We start from the raw sequence: 15,449 nt of genomic DNA, 5'->3' as shown, positions 1-15,449 counted from the left end.
AACAATCACACAACAAGTAAACACACAAACTAGAGTGATTATCATAAACAATCACACAACAAGTAAACACACAAACTAGAGTGATTATCACAAACAATCACACAACAAGTAAACACACAAACTAGAGTGATTATCATAAACAATCACACAACAAGTAAACACACAAACTGGAGTGATTACCATTAAACAATCACACAACAAGTAAACACACAACCTAGAGTGATTACCATTAAACAATCACACAACAAGTAAACACACAAACTAGAGTGATTATCACAAACAATCACACAACAAGTAAACACACAAACTAGAGTGATTATCATAAACAATCACACAACAAGTAAACACACAAACTGGAGTGATTACCATTAAACAATCACACAACAAGTAAACACCAACCGAGAGTGATTACCATTAAACAATCACACAACAAGTAAACACCAACCGAGAGTGATTACCATTAAACAATCACACAACAAGTAAACACCAACCGAGAGTGATTACCATGAAACAATCACACAAGTAAACACACAACCGAGAGTGATTACCATTAAACAATCACACAACAAGTAAACACCAACCGAGAGTGATTATCATAAACAATCACATAACAAGTAAACACACAACGTTGAGTGATTACCATTAAACAATCACACAACAAGTAAACACACAAACTAGAGTGATTATCACAAACAATCACACAACAAGTAAACACACAAACTAGAGTGATTATCATAAACAATCACACAACAAGTAAACACACAAACTAGAGTGATTATCACAAACAATCACACAACAAGTAAACACACAAACTAGAGTGATTACCATTAAACAATCACACAAGTAAACACACAACCTAGAGTGATTACCATTAAACAATCACACAACAAGTAAACACACAAACTAGAGTGATTACCATTAAACAATCACACAACAAGTAAACACACAAACTAGAGTGATTACCATTAAACAATCACACAACAAGTAAACACACAACCTAGAGTGATTACCATTAAACAATCACACAAGTAAACACACAAACTAGTGTGATTACCATTAAACAATCACACAACAAGTAAACACACAACCTAGAGTGATTACCATTAAACAATCACACAACAAGTAAACACACAAACTAGAGTGATTACCATTAAACAATCACACAACAAGTAAACACACAACCTAGAGTGATTACCATTAAACAATCACACAACAAGTAAACACACAAACTAGAGTGATTATCACAAACAATCACACAACAAGTAAACACACAAACTAGAGTGATTATAATAAAAAATCACACAAGTAAACACACAAACTAGAGTGATTATCACAAACAATCACACAACAAGTAAACACACAAACTAGAGTGATTATCACAAACAATCACACAACAAGTAAACACACAACCGAGAGTGATTACCATTAAACAATCACACAACAAGTAAACACCAACCGAGAGTGATTACCATTAAACAATCACACAAGTAAACACACAAACTAGAGTGATTATCATAAACAATCACACAACAAGTAAACACACAACCTAGAGTGATTACCATTAAACAATCACACAACAAGTAAACACACAAACTAGAGTGATTACCATTAAACAATCACACAACAAGTAAACACACAACCTAGAGTGATTACCATTAAACAATCACACAACAAGTAAACACACAAACTAGAGTGATTATAATAAAAAATCACACAAGTAAACACACAAACTAGAGTGATTATCATAAACAATCACACAACAAGTAAACACACAACCTAGAGTGATTACCATTAAACAATCACACAACAAGTAAACACACAAACTAGAGTGATTACCATTAAACAATCACACAACAAGTAAACACACAACCTAGAGTGATTACCATTAAACAATCACACAACAAGTAAACACACAAACTAGAGTGATTATAATAAAAAATCACACAAGTAAACACACAAACTAGAGTGATTATCACAAACAATCACACAACAAGTAAACACACAAACTAGAGTGATTACCATTAAACAATCACACAAGTAAACACACAACCTAGAGTGATTACCATTAAACAATCACACAACAAGTAAACACACAAACTAGAGTGATTATCATAAACAATCACACAACAAGTAAACACACAACCTAGAGTGATTACCATTAAACAATCACACAAGTAAACACACAACCGAGAGTGATTATCATAAACAATCACACAACAAGTAAACACACAAACTAGAGTGATTATCATAAACAATCACAGAACAAGTAAACACCAACCTAGAGTGATTATCATTAAACAATCACACAAGTAAACACACAACCTAGAGTGATTACCATTAAACAATCACACAACAAGTAAACACCAACCGAGAGTGATTACCATTAAACAATCACACAAGTAAACACACAACCGAGAGTGATTACCATTAAACAATCACACAAGTAAACACACAAACTAGAGTGATTACCATTAAACAATCACAGAACAAGTAAACACCAACCGAGAGTGATTACCATTAAACAATCACACAAGTAAACACACAAACTAGAGTGATTATCACAAACAATCACACAACAAGTAAACACACAAACTAGAGTGATTATCATAAACAATCACACAACAAGTAAACACACAAACTAGAGTGATTATCACAAACAATCACACAACAAGTAAATACACAACCGAGAGTGATTATCATAAACAATCACACAACAAGTAAACACACAAACTAGAGTGATTATCACAAACAATCACACAACAAGTAAACACACAAACTAGAGTGATTATCATAAACAATCACACAACAAGTAAACACACAAACTAGAGTGATTATCACAAACAATCACACAACAAGTAAACACACAAACTAGAGTGATTATCATAAACAATCACACAACAAGTAAACACACAAACTGGAGTGATTACCATTAAACAATCACACAACAAGTAAACACACAACCTAGAGTGATTACCATTAAACAATCACACAACAAGTAAACACACAAACTAGAGTGATTATCACAAACAATCACACAACAAGTAAACACACAAACTAGAGTGATTATCATAAACAATCACACAACAAGTAAACACACAAACTGGAGTGATTACCATTAAACAATCACACAACAAGTAAACACCAACCGAGAGTGATTACCATTAAACAATCACACAACAAGTAAACACCAACCGAGAGTGATTACCATTAAACAATCACACAACAAGTAAACACCAACCGAGAGTGATTACCATTAAACAATCACACAAGTAAACACACAACCGAGAGTGATTACCATTAAACAATCACACAACAAGTAAACACCAACCGAGAGTGATTATCATAAACAATCACATCACAAGTAAACACACAACGTTGAGTGATTACCATTAAACAATCACACAACAAGTAAACACACAAACTAGAGTGATTATCACAAACAATCACACAACAAGTAAACACACAAACTAGAGTGATTATCATAAACAATCACACAACAAGTAAACACACAAACTAGAGTGATTATCACAAACAATCACACAACAAGTAAACACACAAACTAGAGTGATTATCATAAACAATCACACAACAAGTAAACACACAAACTGGAGTGATTACCATTAAACAATCACACAACAAGTAAACACACAACCTAGAGTGATTACCATTAAACAATCACACAACAAGTAAACACACAAACTAGAGTGATTATCACAAACAATCACACAACAAGTAAACACACAAACTAGAGTGATTATCATAAACAATCACACAACAAGTAAACACACAAACTGGAGTGATTACCATTAAACAATCACACAACAAGTAAACACCAACCGAGAGTGATTACCATTAAACAATCACGCAACAAGTAAACACACAACCTAGAGTGATTATCATAAACAATCACACAACAAGTAAACACCAACCGAGAGTGATTATCATAAACAATCACACAAGTAAACACACAAACTAGAGTGATTACCATTAAACAATCACACAACAAGTAAACACACAACCTAGAGTGATTACCATTAAACAATCAGAACAAGTAAACACACAACCGAGAGTGATTACCATTAAACAATCACACAACAAGTAAACACCAACCGAGAGTGATTATCATAAACAATCACATAACAAGTAAACACACAAACTAGAGTGATTATCACAAACAATCACACAACAAGTAAACACACAACCTAGAGTGATTACCATTAAACAATCACACAACAAGTAAACACACAACCGAGAGTGATTACCATTAAACAATCACACAACAAGTAAACACACAACCGAGAGTGATTACCATTAAACAATCACACAAGTAAACACACAAACTAGAGTGATTATCACAAACAATCACACAACAAGTAAACACACAAACTAGAGTGATTATCATAAACAATCACAGAACAAGTAAACACCAACCGAGAGTGATTATCACAAACAATCACAGAACAAGTAAACACCAACCGAGAGTGATTACCATTAAACAATCAGAACAAGTAAACACACAACCGAGAGTGATTACCATTAAACAATCACACAACAAGTAAACACCAACCGAGAGTGATTATCATAAACAATCACATAACAAGTAAACACACAACGTTGAGTGATTACCATTAAACAATCACACAACAAGTAAACACCAACCGAGAGTGATTATCATAAACAATCACACAAGTAAACACACAACCTAGAGTGATTATCATAAACAATCACACAAGTAAACACACAACCTAGAGTGATTACCATTAAACAATCACACAAGTAAACACACAACCGAGAGTGATTATCATAAACAATCACATAACAAGTAAACACACAAACTAGAGTGATTATCACAAACAATCACACAACAAGTAAACACACAACCTAGAGTGATTACCATTAAACAATCACACAACAAGTAAACACACAACCTAGAGTGATTACCATTAAACAATCACACAACAAGTAAACACACAACCTAGAGTGATTACCATTAAACAATCACACAACAAGTAAACACACAACCTAGAGTGATTACCATTAAACAATCACACAACAAGTAAACACACAACCGAGAGTGATTACCATTAAACAATCACACAACAAGTAAACACACAACCGAGAGTGATTACCATTAAACAATCACACAACAAGTAAACACCAACCGAGAGTGATTACCATTAAACAATCACACAACAAGTAAACACCAACCGAGAGTGATTACCATTAAACAATCACACAACAAGTAAACACCAACCGAGAGTGATTATCACAAACAATCACACAACAAGTAAACACACAACCGAGAGTGATTACCATTAAACAATCACACAACAAGTAAACACACAAACTAGAGTGATTATCACAAACAATCACAGAACAAGTAAACACACAAACTAGAGTGATTATCACAAACAATCACACAACAAGTAAACACACAACCTAGAGTGATTACCATTAAACAATCACACAACAAGTAAACACACAAACTAGAGTGATTATCACAAACAATCACACAACAAGTAAACACACAAACTAGAGTGATTATCATAAACAATCACACAACAAGTAAACACACAAACTGGAGTGATTACCATTAAACAATCACACAACAAGTAAACACCAACCGAGAGTGATTACCATTAAACAATCACGCAACAAGTAAACACACAACCTAGAGTGATTATCATAAACAATCACACAACAAGTAAACACCAACCGAGAGTGATTATCATAAACAATCACACAAGTAAACACACAAACTAGAGTGATTACCATTAAACAATCACACAACAAGTAAACACACAACCTAGAGTGATTACCATTAAACAATCAGAACAAGTAAACACACAACCGAGAGTGATTACCATTAAACAATCACACAACAAGTAAACACCAACCGAGAGTGATTATCATAAACAATCACATAACAAGTAAACACACAACGTTGAGTGATTACCATTAAACAATCACACAACAAGTAAACACCAACCGAGAGTGATTATCATAAACAATCACACAAGTAAACACACAACCTAGAGTGATTATCATAAACAATCACACAAGTAAACACACAACCTAGAGTGATTACCATTAAACAATCACACAAGTAAACACACAACCGAGAGTGATTATCATAAACAATCACATAACAAGTAAACACACAAACTAGAGTGATTATCACAAACAATCACACAACAAGTAAACACACAACCTAGAGTGATTACCATTAAACAATCACACAACAAGTAAACACACAACCGAGAGTGATTACCATTAAACAATCACACAACAAGTAAACACACAACCGAGAGTGATTACCATTAAACAATCACACAACAAGTAAACACACAACCGAGAGTGATTACCATTAAACAATCACACAAGTAAACACACAAACTAGAGTGATTATCACAAACAATCACACAACAAGTAAACACACAAACTAGAGTGATTATCATAAACAATCACAGAACAAGTAAACACCAACCGAGAGTGATTATCACAAACAATCACAGAACAAGTAAACACCAACCGAGAGTGATTACCATTAAACAATCAGAACAAGTAAACACACAACCGAGAGTGATTACCATTAAACAATCACACAACAAGTAAACACCAACCGAGAGTGATTATCATAAACAATCACATAACAAGTAAACACACAACGTTGAGTGATTACCATTAAACAATCACACAACAAGTAAACACCAACCGAGAGTGATTATCATAAACAATCACACAAGTAAACACACAACCTAGAGTGATTATCATAAACAATCACACAAGTAAACACACAACCTAGAGTGATTACCATTAAACAATCACACAAGTAAACACACAACCGAGAGTGATTATCATAAACAATCACATAACAAGTAAACACACAAACTAGAGTGATTATCACAAACAATCACACAACAAGTAAACACACAACCTAGAGTGATTACCATTAAACAATCACACAACAAGTAAACACACAACCTAGAGTGATTACCATTAAACAATCACACAACAAGTAAACACACAACCTAGAGTGATTACCATTAAACAATCACACAACAAGTAAACACACAACCTAGAGTGATTACCATTAAACAATCACACAACAAGTAAACACACAACCGAGAGTGATTACCATTAAACAATCACACAACAAGTAAACACACAACCGAGAGTGATTACCATTAAACAATCACACAACAAGTAAACACCAACCGAGAGTGATTACCATTAAACAATCACACAACAAGTAAACACCAACCGAGAGTGATTATCACAAACAATCACACAACAAGTAAACACACAACCGAGAGTGATTACCATTAAACAATCACACAACAAGTAAACACCAACCGAGAGTGATTACCATTAAACAATCACACAACAAATTAACACACAACGTTGTGTGATTACCATAACAAGAAGCACACAACAACTAAACACACAACGTTGTGTGATTACCATAAGAAGAAGCACACAACAAGGCAACACACAACTCCATACATTACAGATACAATAACAACTATAATGAGAAAGCATCTGGAAATACAAAGCCCGTCCACGTCCGATTTGTATTCATGTGCCTTCTTATTGTTCTTGTTATGTTAAACATGACGAAAACAGCTAAAAATACATGAAATTAAAATTGATGATTTTATGCAGCCTTGACCTTTTACCCTTTGATCGAAAAAAAAACAACCAATCAGCATCGACCTTTTGTTGAGTGAACCAATCTGCAAATTCTTAAAATTTCAGGTCAATTTTTTTTGATGTATTATTTATTTATTTTTGTACACAGAATCGAGGCTCGTGTAAGCGCGAACACGTTGAACTTGATAAACATGCACAGACACATAAAACATACAATGAAGGGAGGGGGAGACAAGAGGTGGGGAGAGGGAAGCACACAAGCACAACAACAGTAGAAAACAGGGACGTCGGTAGATCTGTGGAAGGGGAGGTCTGCGGAGGCAAGGGGAGGTCTGTGAAGGTGGGGGCGGGGTACATGGCATAAAGCAAATGCACACTACTAGGAATTTGACTACTAGGAATTTCAGGAAAGAAGTTGGGGATTGAAAGAAGTGTATTTTGGGTGTTTTAGGGGGGATAGTAAAGATCAAGGTTTTGGATGGGGGAAGATAAGAGATGGTGGTGAACAGCTGTTATAAAGACCTGAAGGGAGGAGAGGGATTAAAGAGAGTGAGGGAGTTTCTTCCAGAGGCGGGACAAAATAGGAATGAAAGAGTCAAGGTGAGCAGGGAGTCTTGATTTTGGCAATTTCACCGGAAGAAGGTTGCTGGCAGATCTTGTGCGTCCTAAAGGAATATTTGTGGGACAGAGCACAGAGAGAGCTGGGAGAGCAAGGCCGGAGAGGAGTCGGTAGAAGACGGAAAGACCATCAACCTGTCTGCGGTGAGAGAGTGAAAGGCCCTCGGAGTTAGCTTCATCACGGGAGATTCCAATGATCCTGAATGCTTTGGTTTCAACCGCTTCAATCCGAGCTAGATGTGAGGCAGGAGCACCAGCCCAGATGGGAGAGCAGTATTCAATTGAGCCTTTAATGTGGTGAGGAGCTCAGGTGTGCCAAGGCAGGATTTCGCACGATGGAGGATGCGCAATCGACGACTGGCTTTGGAGGCCAGCTTGGAAATGTGGTTTTCCCAGGAAAGATCATGGCAGATAGTGAGACCCAAAAGCTTGAGTGACAGAACTTCTTGGAGAGGATTGTTCAGAAAGTAGATGGGAGGGTTGTCCAGTCGGTCTTTTCGGAGAGACATTGTAAGAGTGTGAGATTTGTCAGGATTGAAAGACATGTTCCACTTGTTTGACCAGTTTGTGATATTGTCCAGGTCTGCAGAGAGCGAGGAGGCTGCAGACTGCCGATCTAAGGGATGAAGAATGGAGCGGTAGAGAGTGGAGTCATCGGCAAAGAGATAGAGAGGATTTTCAAGAGAGTCGGAGAGATCATTAATGAACACGAGAAAAAGCACAGGGCCCAGCACACTGCCTTGGGGAACAGCAGCCTGAGCAGGAAGGGGAGATGAGAGAATTCCATTCAGGGCCACACGTTGACTGCGACCAGAAAGGAAGTCTGCAAGCCATGTGTGGAGGTTTCCATGGATACCATAGGAGGAGTGTTTGGTGGACCATTCCAGGAGGGCAGGGTGCCAGACCGTATCGAAGGCACGTGATATGTCGAGGGAGATAGCTCTAATTTTGCTGTTTGGCATTGAGGACCTCCATCCATTGTTGAGACAACAGAAGCAGCATGTCCAGAGTAGAGTGACCTGGTCTGAAACCAAATTGATGATCAGAGATCAAGCCATTAGAGAAGAGGAAAGATTTGATATCCAAAGCAATGATGGATTCCATGACTTTGCTGATAATTGGGAGCATGCTGATTGGTCTGTAGTTTCAAGGATCTGTTTTTGCACATTTTTTGTGTTCAGCGGTGATGTTGGCTGATTTCCAAGCTGATGGCAGATGACCTTTAGAAAAAGAGAGGGTGAAGAGAACAGAGGGAGGGAGTGAAAGAGCGGCAGAGCAGGATGTTAGGACCCGTGTGTTGATGCCGTCTGGTCCAGTTGCAGAATCAGAGTCGAGGGTTGACAGGAACTTCTCCACCTTGTCAAGGGAGGACACAGGACCCAGGAGCAGCTGGGTTAGACTGGGTAAGGTGGGCACAGAGAGAGATGGGTTTGGGGCACAAGATTTTGAGGTAAACACAGAGTTGAGGCATTCGGCTTTTTCACGTGCGGTGTCGCCTGTGAAGCCGTTTGAGGTAAGGGAGGGGATGGAGGGGGAACAAACACCAGAAACGGATTTGACCAGACGCCACCAGGATTTGGATGAGGGAGACAGGTTTGAAAGTTCAATCTTGAGAGTAGAGAGATATTGTTTGCTGGCTCTCCTGAGGGTAGACACACACTTCTTCCGATCTTTGTGAAAGGAATGAAGATGGCAGATCTTCAGCAATGTAACCTTCAGTTGGATTAGCCTTCCATGAGGCAAAGGCAAGTTGTTTCAAGGCAAATGCCTCATCACAAGCTTCAGTGTACAATGGACGGGAGGAAGGTTATGACAACTTAAGATGAGATGGGATAAATCTGTGCATGAGAGAGAGCAATTTACTTTGGAAGAATTCCCAGGATGAGTTGATGTCAGAGGCAGTGGAGATGGGAGACCAGTCCAGATGATTGATGGCTGCTTGAAGACCGTGCCAGTTGGCCTGAGTGAAATGCCAGACTCGTCGACGCTGAGGAGGCTCTCTGTGAATGGCCAGACAGATGGCCAATTTAACAAGCATATGGTCAGATGAGCCGATTGGAGCAGGAGAAGAGCAGCAGACATTTGCAGGGAAGTTCGTCATAATCAAGTCTAGAAGAGAAGATGCTCTGTTGACTGAGATCCGAGTCGGGAAATTGACAGATTGTGTCAGTCCCAGTGAGTCGCAGAAGTCGCAGAAGGAAGAGGAAGGGGAGCATCGGGTACATGACAGGGGAGGGGAGGGGTCGAGTAAGATGAGGGGTGAGAGAATGGTGGGGAGATCTGTTGATAGAGTGTCAAAGATAGGAGAAAGGGAAGGATGAGGAGGATAAAAGGTTTGATGGTGATGGGATGAGGCACAGTGAGGGGGGGGGGGCAGAGGAAAGTAGAAGGTTGAGGGAGGTGGAGGTATGAGTTAGAAGGGAGACGAAGTGGGGAGGAGGCAGCTTTGAGAAGGAGGTGGGAAGGGGGAGAATTGGAGATGGGTGATAGGGGGTGCGATTCGAAGTTTTGAAGGGGAGAGGTGAAAGGGGAGTTTTGAAGGGAGGGGTTGAGGAGGGAGTTTAGGATGGGAGGGGCGAGGAGGAAGTTTTGGAGGGGAGGGGCGTGGTGGGAGAATTGAAAGGGAGGGGTAAGGGGGGAGTTTTGGAGGGGAAGGGTGAGGCATGAGTTTAGGAGGGGTGGGGTGAGGTTGGAGTTTAGAAAATGGATGATTAATGACAAACGAACTTTATTACAAACTGGGTTTATTGTGATTTTGGATGGATGAAAATTGGATGAAAATTGACGATTGTATGTGACGCTGACCTTTGACCTTTTGACCAAATTATTAGTTTGTCTTCTCCATTTTCTAATTATAAAGCTATGTTGAAAATTCGATGACAAAGCTCAAATGGTAAATTGAAATTTCAGATCAATTGGATGAAAATTGACGATTGTATGTGACGCTGACCTTTGACCTTTTGACCAAATTATTACTTGCAAAATCGAAGATTTTTCAAGTATATGGGTCGGTTGCGTTTGTGGTTCTGTCTGTCTGTTTGTCTGTTTCTCTGTTTGTTTGTCTGTTTGTTTGTCACCGACCTACAGGTCACAATTCTAAACCGATCGTCAAGAAACTTTACCAAATTGTATAGGTCGTGCCAATTGAGAAGCCTATTGTTTTTGGCTTCAAAAGGTCAAAAGGTCAACATAGGCCAAAGGTCACCAACATTGCCAAATTTCTAAAATCCTCAATTTTCATCCGATTGACTTGAAATTTGAAGATCACTCTCATATCTGGTCATTGAATTCAACTACCAAGTATATTTGAGGTCAACATAGGCCAAAAGCTCAACATAGGCCAAATTTCTAAAATCCTCAATTTTCATCCGATTGACTTGAAATTTGAAGAGGACTTGCATATCTGGTCAATGAATTCAACTACCAAGTATATTTGAGGTCAACATAGGCCAAAAGGTCAACATAGGCCAAATTTCTAAAATCCTCAATTTTCATCCGATTGACTTGAAATTTGAAGAGGACTTGCATATCTGGTCACTGAATTCAACCACCAAGTATTTTTGAGGTCAACATAGGCCAAAAGGTCAACATAGGCCAAAAGGTTAACATAGGCCAAAAGGTCTACATAGGCCAAGTTTTGTAAATCCTCAATTTTCATCCAATTGACTTGAAATTTGAAGATGACTTGCATATCTGGTCACTGAATTCAACCACAAATTATATTTTAGGTGAACATCGGCCAAAAGGTCAACATAGGCCGAATTTATAAAATCACCAATTTTCATTTCATTGACTTGAAATTCTAAGAAGATTTACATATATGGTCACTGAATTCAACCACCAACTATTTTTGAGGTCAACATAGGCCAAAAGGTCTACATAGGCCAAGTTTTGTAAATCCTCAATTTTCATCCGATTGACTTGAAAATAGAACAGCATTTGCACATTGAGTCACTAAACCCTTTTATGGTTAAACTGCCAAAATCAAGACTCTCTGCTCACCTTCACTCCTTCATTCCTCTTTTCTCCCGCCTCTGGAACAAACTCCCTCACTCTCTTCAATTCCACTCCTCCCTCCAGGTCTTTAAAACGGCTGTTCACCACCATCTCTTATCCTCCCCAATCCAAAACCTTGATCTTTTCTACCCCCGCTAATTTCTCCCCAAATCCACTTTTTGAGGTGACTTTTGACTTCTTTCCTGGAAGTCCTTGGTGTCCTTGCGTTTTATACCTATCCTGCCTCCCCCCAGGCCCTCTCCCTCCCACACATCTCCCGATGTCCCTGCTCTCAAATGTTGTGTTTGTGTGCTTCCTCCCCTTCTCTCCCCATCTTGTCAACCGCTCCCCTTTTTATATACTTTGTTTGCTTGTTTGTTTGATTTGTTTGTTTGATAAATGTTAGCTCTTTCACGAGCCTCGACTCTGTATACAAAAAAATATATAAAAAAATAGGGAAACTAACTATTTTTGAGGTCAAAAGGTCAAAGGTCAACTCAAGGCCAACCTTACAAAATCATCATTTTTCATTGGAAAAATCGTCACTTTTCTTCCTGTTGACCCGAACTTTGATCGAGATTGTCAATTTTAATCTTGATGAAATGGACAATTTGCTGTATCAATGGAATTTTTCCTGGCGGGTAGGGGGGGGTGGATTTTGCAAGTATCGTGCTCCGCATGACGTCTTCTTGGTAATTTGTCTGCTCCATTTTCTAATTATAAAGCTATGTTGAAAATTCGATGACAAAGCTCAAATGGTGAATTGAAATTTCAGGTCAATTGGATGAAAATTGATGATTTTAGGTGACGCTGACCTTTGACAACGTTGACCTTTCACCTTTGACCAAATTATTAATTTGTCTTCTCCATATTCTCATAATAAAGCTTTGTTGAAAATCTGATGACAAAACTCAAATGGTGAATTGAAATTTCAGGTCAATTGGATGAAAATTGATGATTTTAGGTGACGCTGACCTTTGACAACGCTGACCTTTGACCTTTTGACCAAATTATTAATTTGTCTTCTTCATATTCTCATAATAAAGCTTTGTTGAAAATCTGATGACAAAACTCAAATGGTGAATTGAAATTTCAGGTCAATTGGATGAAAATTGACGATTTTAGGTGACGCTGACCTTTGACAACGTTGACCTTTCACCTTTGACCAAATTATTAATTTGTCTTCTCCATATTCTCATAATAAAGCTTTGTTGAAAATCTGATGACAAAACTCAAATGGTGAATTGAAATTTCAAGTCAATTGGATGAAAATTGATGATTTTAGGTGACGCTGACCTTTGACAACGCTGACCTTTGACCTTTTGACCAAATTATTAATTTGTCTTCTTCATATTCTCATAATAAAGCTTTGTTGAAAATCTGATGACAAAACTCAAATGGTGAATTGAAATTTCAGGTCAATTGGATGAAAATTGACGATTTTAGGTGACGCTGACCTTTGACAACGCTGACCTTTGACCTTTTGACCAAATTATTAATTTGTCTTCTTCATATTCTCATAATAAAGCTTTGTTGAAAATCTGATGACAAAACTCAAATGGTGAATTGAAATTTCAGGTCAATTGGATGAAAATTGACGATTTTAGGTGACGCTGACCTTTGACAACACTGATATTTGACCTTTTGACCAAATTATTAATTTGTCTTCTTCATATTCTCATAATAAAGCTTTGTTGAAAATATTATGACAAAAGCTCAAATAGTTCAAAGGTTACGGCCCAGACAGACACACACAAGTGATTGCAAAACCCTCTCTCTCGCTGCATGGAGGACGGGCTAACTAGAACGGACATTGGTGGAGAACATACCTCCGCCAGGTAGAACAGTTTACATTCTGTATCCACTGATAGGCCGGATCTGGATTCGGACCTGAACCAAAATCGAATCGGCTTGTTCTTAGCACCGAATCAAACCATCCACATAGTTTTGTCACAACTCGTCCACAACTTTTTGAAATATCGTGTTATATATCATTCTTGACCCTATCATGACGAATCACTTAGAAATTATCGGATCCGGATTCCAATCTTCACAAAATCTTATCAATAATTTCACATGTGGGAAAATTACACACCCAGACCAGGAATCGAACCCAGGTCCTCTGGAAAACCGTACCAGTTGGAAAACCGTACCAGTGCTCTGCCATCTGAGCTCTCTTTCCGTCACTGCTTCCTCCCAACAATAGGAGCACCAACGGCCTTCTCACGAGAGGGTCTTCCTCCAATGGGGGAACAAATCCATGTCCGCGATTACAAACACCATTGGGGGCCCTATTGCATAATTAAAATCTTATAATTTAGTCTTTGACAGACACCACACCTATCCACCAAATTTCGTCCGAATCTGTCCACAACTTTTCTGAGATATACCTCTCACAGACAAACAGACAGACAAAATGCTGAAAACACAAACTCTGTCCATCTTCGGTGGTGGAGGTAATAACGACAGCACAACCACCAAATTACAGACATATAAAATCAATAGAATGAGTCTCGAACTCTTCAATCCACAACTTCAAGCATGCTGCACACCTTCACCTGAGCATCTCTCCCATTCCCACCTATAAGCTTTTCTACACCCACAGACCCTGTTCCCTCTTTCACCTGCCTTTCCTCCTCTTGTGCCATAATGCATCCGGAGGTTCTTGTCCGATAACATCCCCATTTTTGAATATCGACCCCTGTCCCTGATGTTTTGCTCTTCCATGTGACCCTTAATACCTCGATGTGAAAAAGATACAAACACATTCGAGAAGCACCAGCTCTATTCGGCCGTACAAAAGCTTACCTGCACAGAGAAGAACCCTTTGAGCCTGTTTCAGGTGGTGGATGATATCAGTGGAGGCACACGGCGAGGGTCGCACAGCAAGTGAGCGTCGGGGTATTTTGGGGACCACACTTGTTGCCCGAGGCCTCCACCATTGCAGATTTTGGTCTCTCTGGGGCATTATGGGGCCTGGAATCACGTCCATATAGGGCCGAAATATCCCACCGATGGACCCTCCAACACCTGCCCCCCTCACACCAAATAATGTCGCTATTCCTGGGATCCCAAAAGCCCCCAAACATGACTCACTCATCCGCATCGTGTTCACACAGATCTAAACTTGGATTTTTAATTCGAACTAATGCAGCACGTTTCAATATCGAACTTAACTTGAT

General features: G+C 38.7%; 1 protein-coding gene across 6 annotated transcripts in view; it reads right to left on the bottom strand.

Moving 5' to 3' along the window:
• LOC137421233 (troponin I, slow skeletal muscle-like) overlaps nucleotides 1-15,235 on the bottom strand; it is a 98,708-nt gene extending 83,473 nt beyond the window's left edge. For all 6 annotated transcript variants that reach the window (XM_078781135.1, XM_078781171.1, XM_078781245.1 and 3 more), the window contains exon 1: nucleotides 15,076-15,235. The gene's annotated coding sequence lies outside the window, so the exon portion shown is untranslated. The remainder of the gene's footprint in view (nucleotides 1-15,075) is intronic.
• Between the last annotated feature and the right edge of the window lie 214 nt (nucleotides 15,236-15,449).

Source organism: Myxine glutinosa, chromosome 1, assembly GCF_964187855.1.
Source record: "Myxine glutinosa chromosome 1, kmMyxGlut1.1, whole genome shotgun sequence".
Classification (NCBI taxonomy): Eukaryota; Metazoa; Chordata; class Myxini; order Myxiniformes; family Myxinidae; genus Myxine; species Myxine glutinosa.
This window is presented reverse-complemented; position numbering and strand designations above follow the sequence as displayed.